Below are 9,184 nucleotides of genomic sequence, written 5' to 3'. Positions count from 1 at the left end.
TTATAAATGGAATGATTTGTTATTAATTTTATATATAGTTTACATTGATACGTTCATGTTATGCCGATGATATTGATGGATGCTACTTGCCAACTGGTATATGTCCATACCCTTCAACTTGAATGAGACGTTTCTTTCTTGACCATGAACGTACCAGAGGTTCATATCTTTGTTTGGAATTTTGACTCAATAATGATTGAAATAAAATTTTATTTTTTTAGACTAAATAGTGTTTGGGAGTTTCTTTCTAGATAAATGGAGTTGAGTGGGTTGGCTAAAAGTTTTAGACCATTGTTTAGGAAAAAAAATTTTTAAAAGGAAGTAGAATGGCTTGGGAATGGCCTTCTAAGCCATCGTCCTTAAGCATCATAAGTTTAATTTTCCTGACTCCCAATTTAGGAGTTGAGAATAAAATGACTTGTTATAAATAATATATTTATAAAATTATTCTTATTCTTGTCATCTCTTTTGTTTGTTTGTCTGATAAAACTCTCAAACAATAAAATGTTTTGTACTATTTTACTCCATTTCATTAATAATCCTCTTTTCCATTTCATCAAACTCTCAAACATATCCTAAAAGATTATTTCAAAAGTTAATGATTGACTGTCAACACACCAAAACAGTATATTGATTAATTATATATATTATTTGTAAATTGAAATAATAAATTTACAAGTGATTTTTCTTTTTTTATGATAGGCATCTAACCACCTAATATTTGGTGGTCATATTGGACTTAATTAATTTGGGTTGAGCCAGGAATAAAAAAGATGACAAAGCTCTCTTAACAAATATTTAAATATTTAATGTAGTTTCATACTCAAGGTTTGATCACTCGAACCTAAGACCTACATTACTTAAAACTAGCATAAGAGGCGAATTTTTGAGGAGAAAAGACTCTAAAGTCCCAACAGGAATATTGATTTATATATATATATATATTGAGTGTGAAGTGTGTTAGTTACTAGTTAGCTCCTTAATCATAATTTCGAGTTGATTGTGATCAAATTACAATAGATCATAATTCATATTATACGTAAAGCGCTAGGATACACATGAATAATAACGAAAGTGCATGCAAAATTCAATTTGCTTAGTATAAGAAATGTTTGAAAGCCGACATTTGCAAATTGACAGTCAAAAGATGGTCAAAGTAGCCGTCATTTTATAAAGACTGAGAAGTGCGCCAGCATTTTCTTACCAAATGAAAATAACGATATCAACGGAGCTGCCTCTCTTATGGAGGCTTAATATATGTGATGACCAAGAAAATTGAATACTCTCTCGTTCCTACATATAAGGTAATTTTTAAAAACTTATTTTTTCTAATTAAATATAAGAAGTGTTATAATATTTTTAAATAATTAATTAATTTTATCATTATCATGAAAAAAGAGAAAGGATATCAATTAGTGCTTTACCCATCATTACTATGATATTAATTGACATTATTGGAGTTAAAATTGAAAAAATATTTTCATATTTAATATGATTTCAATTAAATAAACTAACTTTTATTAATATACAAGATTTGATTAAAAATACTTTATATATAAAAATAGAGGGAATATGTTCTTTTAAATGCCTTAGGTATTATATCTTACCATTATCGTTAGAACTTTTAGGTATTTTAAAAGGTCTTACCTTTGGAATAATAAATTTACCAAAGTCAATATCCATTCAAATTCCCTATAAGCTCACAAGCTCATTCAAAGAGATTTTACCAAGAATCTCTCTCTCTCTCCCTCTCTCTCTCTCTCACAACAAGATAAGGAACATTGCTATATATGAGAGACAAGACAATGACTTTTGAGCTTTGATCATGTATATTAATTATGATATTATTAAAAATAAAACTGACAAATTATTGTAATTGCATATGTTAAATACAAATCTTATTGATATACGTGATTTAATTAAAAATATTTTATATATAGAAATGAAAGAAGTATTTTTTACACAAATTTTTTGTGTCCATATATTCAAGGTAAAAAAAAACCCAATAACAATACAAATATAAATAAAATGGTTGGTTCCAATACTTTAAGTGACTTTTGTTATGAGCTCCTATATTTTTGCTAGTTGCTCTATTCCTTTAACTCTTTAAGTTTGATCCGTCCATACAAAAAATAAACTTCAAATATTTTATTTCATTCTATTCGAGCGCTATACCAACAACCCCTTAGCCTATAAAACCACACCAGTTCGTCTTCTCTGTGCACCTACCATCTCCTTAGACCAGAGATGGAGACTCAGATTCCATACTCCTTCGTCTTCACCTTCATTTGCTTCCTCTTCATGATCCACAAACTTTCAACTTCAAAGAAATCTCTCAAAACCCTACCCCCAGGACCGAGGAAACTACCTCTTGTAGGAAACCTTCATCAGATTGGGTCGCTACCACATCAATCTCTTAGAGACCTCGCAAACAAGTACGGACCGTTAATGCACCTTCAACTAGGACAAATGTCCCATTTCATAGTCTCTTCACCAGAAGTAGCCAAAGAGGTTATGAAAACCCATGACATAGTCTTCGCCAATAGACCCAAAAGTTTTGCAAGCGAAACCTTGGCTTATAATAGCACAGACATAGCCTTCTCTCCTCATGGAAACTATTGGAGGCAACTCCGAAAGATTTGTACTTTGGAGCTTTTGTCTCTAAAAAGGGTCCAGACATTCAGAAGAATAAGGGAAGAGGAGGTTTTTTGCTTTTGTGAAGCACATTTCCGAACAGGAGTTAGGTTCTGTTGTGAATCTCACCAACAAAATCTACCCACTCACAAATTCTATAATTGCTCGAGCAGCCTTTGGTCGCAAGACTAGAAACGTAGAAGATATTATACCAGTTATCATGTCCGGGGTACAGATTACGGGTGGCTTATCAATCTCTGATCTCTGTCCTTCTTTGGAGTTCCTTCGCGTGATCAGTGGGAAGAAAGCTAAAGCTGAAAAAGTGCGCAAAGACATTGATGTGATGCTTAACACTATCATCAACGACCACTTAGAAAAGAAGGTTGGAGATATGGGAGAAGTAGAGGAGGATCTCGTTGATGTTCTTCTCAGAGTTCAAAAAGAGAATGATTTTGAAATCCCCTTGACACTCGACAACATCAAAGCTGTCATTTTGGTATGCGTTAGTTTTCAATAACTGTATGTTAAGTAACTCTTTGATGACTTGTCTTTTCATAGATAGGGACATCAAAGTAGATGACGTAGGCACTTGACATTTTTATTGTTAATCATGCATTGATCCATTTTCAGGACATCTTGACTTATATTTGTATAGACTGGGACATGTAATATATATTGGAGATAAGGCAATTAGATTTTAATATTAATCATGGAACCAACATAATTTCAGGACATGTTCGTTGGTGGAACTGAAACAGCAGCAACAACAATGGGTGGGCAATGGCAGAAATGATAAAAAACCCACAAGTAATGAAGAAGGCAAAAGAAGAAGTGAGAAAAGTCTATGGAAACAAAGGATACGTGGATGAATCAGAACTTTATCAATTAAAATATGTAAGCGCGGTTATTCGAGAAACTTTAAGGTTACACCCACCTGTTGTTTTGTTACTTCCAAGACAAAATAGTGAGATTTGTCAGATCAATGGCTATGAGATACCTCGCAAATCCACGGTGATCATCAATGCTTGGGCCATTGGAAGGCATCCTGAGTACTGGAATGAAGCTGAGAAGTTTCAGCCTGAGAGGTTTATTAACAGCTCAGTTGATTTCAAAGGCACCAACTTTGAGTTCATTCCATTTGGTGCAGGAAGGAGGATATGCCCTGGAATGTCATTTGCTATGCAAGTTTTAGAATTGATAGCAGCAAATCTGCTTTATCATTTCGATTGGAAACTTCCTAATGAGGAAGAGCATGAAGACCTGGACATGACTGAGATGTTTGGTGCTGCAATAAGAAGAAAAAATGACCTGTGCTTAGTTCCCATCGCATATTGCCCTTAGCTTTATTGCCTTAGTGGAACAATAAGAGGCTGTTTGGCCTTTTAGAAGCTATATATTTTTCTGCAATAATAATGGACGATTAATTTAGAGCATCCAGTAGAGGGAGGGCTCTACGCGTTAGTATTATGTTTTTTTATGGACAATGTTATAAAAGTTATTTAATTTAATCTCTTCATATTACTATTTTTCTTGTTTACTACTTATGCAGAAATTAAACTTATTTTCAAAAATAGTTTGCTCCCATGAAATTTCACCTCAAAATAATGAGGAGACATACTTTAGATTATGCGTTATAAATCTTATAAGAATCTTGCACAAGTGAAATAAAGTTTATAAATTTAAAAAATTCTTCTATTCGAGTTTTTACTCTTTTAGTATGAACTTTCGAAAGTCTAAATTGTCTCTTAACATTATGTTAGAAACAATATTTGAGGTTACATAATTTTAGAACACCAAAAGTATACTTAATTATTGAAGACATGATCACAAATGTGAAAAAATAAAAAAAAATAAACGCTGTGATTACATGAACCTCCGAAAATTGGCAAACTAGAGCTTTCTTTACCATTCACACTCCCTGTCACAACTCTAAAATCTCGCATTATGGGCCTGCTTTTAGCCATATGAATGAGTTTACACATACTGAACCCAAAATATGATCCCATGATCATTCATAAATTATCTGGTTAGTTCGACTTGCTTCCCGAAATTGATCATAAAAATAAAATTAGCCTGTTGTTCACAACTATATAAAATCACAATTGATTGTGAGAAAATTCCAACAAATTATTGTTTAATTCACCTAAAAAAGATCTCCATAGAAAATCTAATTTGATGAAAAATAAATTCGTTATCTCTTGTTTATTGAATGAGTTAATTCATTTTATTTATAGGATGAGTTGTATAGTAAAAATGCCAGCTTCTTGATTAGTTACATATTCGGTTAATCGCTTTCCAAGACATTAATCAAACGTTACTATTTCACGAAAATTATATTATGTTTATGTGTTTATTCTAAGAAAACTCAACTCTGCAACAAAATAAACAAATAATTACCATTATATTTTAGAGTATAGTTATTTAGTTATGTGCCCATGTTTTTTTTTTTTTCCAAATCAGTTTTAACAATGTGATCGAACTGGATGTCTTTCTTTTTGAAGGCGACTAATTAATTACTATCACTGAATAAGAATATTCATGAGACATTTGTTCACCGAAAAAGAAATATCATTTAAATAGAAAATAGAATAAGAATAGGACGAGTTTGTTTTTCTTTTTCTTTTTTTACAGAAAGAATTAATCAATATATGAAAAATGAAATAATGATTTAAATACTAATTTAATTTTTGCTGTTCGATCATTTATTATTAACGTAATATCATATCAATGTATTATGTTATATTAATTAGAAAAATTATTTCCGCGGACCATCGTCTAGGTGGCGGCAATCATCCATTCTCTCACACTGCGGCAATTTTCAGGTGATATGCTATATATATATATATATATATTTATTTATTATTTATTTATTTATTTATTTATTTTTTTACCAAAATACCATATTTGATTATCATTATTTCCAAGTGGCAAATGTTATGTATAAACCATATTCAATTATTCATTTCAAAGGGCATTATCCACCAAAGTTGTAAATTTCCAAAAGCGGTCAAAATACGTCATCCGGGATTAATAAATAACGAGTCACTTCGCGAAGCACGTCTGACATGGGCCAAACAGGGCTTATGTCTTCGTCAAATAATAAAAATTAAATAATTATTTAAAAAATGAAATAGATAAAAAAAATAAAGTTAGAAAACTAAAAAAGATTAAGGACTTATTTGCTTTCTATTTTTAAAAATAGTCCTTTGAATTTAATTTTTTGAAACTTCTATTTTGTTTTTAAAAATGAACATAGAAACATTTTAAAATTATTTATGTTTTATTTTCTTATTTTCAAAATTAGTGAAATTAAATATTTTTTCATTTTTGTTTTGAAAAATAATTTTAAAAATTATATTATAAATACTCTATCCGTTCAAAAATGTAAAATATTTTTAACTGAATATCATCCCTTAATAAAGTAGTTACCTATTTTTGAACAAACTTTTTTTTATATTTATTTTTATTAAACACCCTACAATAATATAAAGTTATGCTCCTATTTAGAAAAAAGGTAATGATTACATCTCGAAAGATTATAAATACCTTACATTTTTAACATCTAACTCCACAAAAAATGCTTTAACACTTTTTATGAAGAGAGTAGTTTTAAAAAAAATAATAAAAACCAAACAAGCTGTAAAGGTTGTTTGATTTTATTCTCTCTCTTTTTTGTTTTTAAAAATATTTTGTAAACCAATTTTTAAACATTGTCTTTGAATAAAACAAAATGAAAATTTGTTTAATCATGTTAACTTGAAAACAATTTTAGAGTTAAAATAGGTTGATAGTGATAATCTGCAATGGTTCATGGTGATGATTTACAATAATAATTGGTTGTAGGTAAAAATAATTTGCATTAGTATAATATAGAGTAGTTGAAAGGCAAAAAAGAAAACAATTTAAAATATTTTCATTTTTAAAGATAAAACAAAAAATAGAACGGTTTTCAAAATATTTAAATCTAAAATACTTGTCCAAATATTTTTTTATTTTTGAAAGTAAAAAGTATTTTTTAAAAAACAGAAATCAAAACATGAAGTTACATCCTCTTAAATACAAATTAGAAAAAATTTCATTGAAGACCTCTTAACCATACGTATATAAAAGAAAGCCTTTGAATTTTAAAATATCATTGCTAATTTAAGGTACTGATTTGAAATTAAAATTTAGTGAGAAATGACAAAATTGTCTTTGCCTCTTTTCATGCTAAAGGACGTACTAAAATCAAATGTAGGGCCGATAATCCTAAGAGGTCAAGGCCTTGAGCATTTGTTGGCTAGCAGTAAGATTCAAGAGAAGGTGAAAATCAAAATCCAAGATCTATGGCCAGTAATTGTGATCTAAAAGGATGTTTTTTTGACTTGAGGTTACCGTGAATCATTAGCTTTTGTTGGATGATACACGTAGCGAAGCTTCCCAAACTTCTTTCCAAGACTTGAACTAAGGCATTTGAAGATCAACAACCCCTTCATCGCCAAAGTTTCTATCTAAGAATCTCCCTCGACAGAGTTTTAGAAGGAATTTGATTTTGGTGATCAAACATGAAACCCTATTTGTATGAAACTAACACTTGAAATTTTTTCAAGCTTGTGTTGTAACAAATAAGTGAGATAGGAAAATAGATAATATTTCATAAGGTAATAAACCACACACAGTAGGATTGCGAACAAGTGATTCAAATATGAAACAAAGACTTGGAATTTTTTCAAGTTGGTGTTGTAACACACAAGTGAGGTAGCAAAATTAACAATTGTTTATAGAGTAATGAACCACACACACAAGGGCGATAAATAAGTCATTCAAACATGAAATCCTATCAATATGAGCATGTTCTACTGATATGAAACCAACACTTAAAATTTTTTTAAGTCAATATTGTAATGAATAAGTGAGGTAGAGAAATTAATAACAATCCACAATATAATGAACTACACACATTAGAGTCACAAACAAGTCATTCAAATATATTGTTGTTCATTTGCTTGCAAATTATTGTTAATTTTCCTACTAAATGTTGTTCATTTGCCTACTAGACTTGTTCGTAACACTACTTAAAAAAAAAATGCAACCTCTAATCATGAATCTCTCCTTATTTTCTGATTTATAATATGGTTAATATAATGTAGCGATTCCATTTCAAGGAAATGAACGATGAACAAAATTTAGTATGGAAATAAACAAAATTTAAGATATGGTCCAATAAAATTTAGTTAATTTCTTCTTCCCTTGTTCTTTATCATCTCCCTCAGAATCCTTTATTGCAGACTAAAACAAAAGATAAATGATTGGAAAAGCACATAGACGAGGTGGTTGCTCTTGTTCTCTTGGATCTTGTTCTTTGACTGGGAGCTTTGTTGTCTTATTGGCAACATGAAAAGCTCGTCTAAAGCAAGAGTGGTACCGTCACTCAAATCGATAACTCTCCAAGGTGAGAGAATGCTCTATTTCAACTGAATTACTAGCAAAAAAGTGGGGACAATGTCATTTTTCACTAAATTTTAATTTCAATTTAATGCCCTAAAATTATAGTGAAGTTTTGAAAATTCAAATGCTTTCTTTTTTATTTTGTCTAATCCAAGGGTCCTCAGTAAAACTTTCCCTACAAATCACAATTTATTAATAACATGACTCATTTTGTACTTCCAAGTCCCAACGAATGCCTAGAGGCAAGAACCACGCTACTCAATAATTGTTAAATTATTACTTATAAATAAATAAAATTACAAGCATTTGGACAATTTGTCGCGGCACTTAGGCGAGCGAGCCAAATGCGCGAGCCCAACCCAATATTCTCCTTAACAAATCGTCAAATCGAGCACATAGTTATGCCATGTCATTCCATTTAAAAAAAAAACAATAAGAATTAATTGAACCAACAAACGCTTGGTTCAATTGAAAACTTGTTATGTTTGGCAATTGCTCTGAAAAAAATTAAAAAAAATTGTTTAAAAATATATTTTCTGTTTTGAAAAACAAAAAGTTAAAAATTGTTCCTAAAAATTTTAAAAAAACTAATATATCTTTTAGATGTTTTGTTATTTTTATTCTGCAAAAATAAAGAAAAAGCAGAAAATATCACTCTTTCACGCTTTTGTTAATAACAATTATGTTAATAAAATAAATTATTTGTTCACCCATATATTTCATCAATGTACACATGTTTTTTAAAATAATAATTCAAATTAAATTACTTTTTTTAGGATAAATTACCATGTAAGATATTTTAGAAAATATATCAACCATAAAAATTAAGGTTGATTTTGTAAAATTCTAGCCAGAAAGATTGGGAAAGGTGGGTTAAAAAACTAACCGTGCCTTCTCTTTTCCATTCATGAAATGAATAGGATAAATATTAAATTAAACTAGAAGTTGGTGAATCCATGATAATAAAAGTAAGTGTTTCCTTCAAGTTAGTTGTCCTGATCAAAGTAGAATTGTAGGAAGATGAATTATTAAGTGACTTAAAATAAATATCAGTAAGAGTGCATTTATATTTTCATATAAAGATGAAAGAAGCTAGTGATTATTTTTATCCACTTAATTTCAT

The 9,184-nt window shown here is 29.8% G+C and overlaps 1 pseudogene; it reads left to right on the top strand.

The window, feature by feature from the left end:
- Nucleotides 1-2,241: 2,241 nt before the first annotated feature.
- On the top strand, nucleotides 2,242-4,128 carry LOC129304253 (cytochrome P450 71D10-like; annotated as a pseudogene).
- The last annotated feature ends 5,056 nt before the right edge of the window (nucleotides 4,129-9,184 follow it).

Source organism: Prosopis cineraria, unplaced genomic scaffold, assembly GCF_029017545.1.
Source record: "Prosopis cineraria cultivar Desert tree isolate PC_DT_omini unplaced genomic scaffold, ASM2901754v1 PC2, whole genome shotgun sequence".
Classification (NCBI taxonomy): Eukaryota; Viridiplantae; Streptophyta; class Magnoliopsida; order Fabales; family Fabaceae; genus Prosopis; species Prosopis cineraria.
Note: the sequence above shows the minus strand (reverse complement) of the source record. Positions and strands in the feature narration are given on the sequence as shown.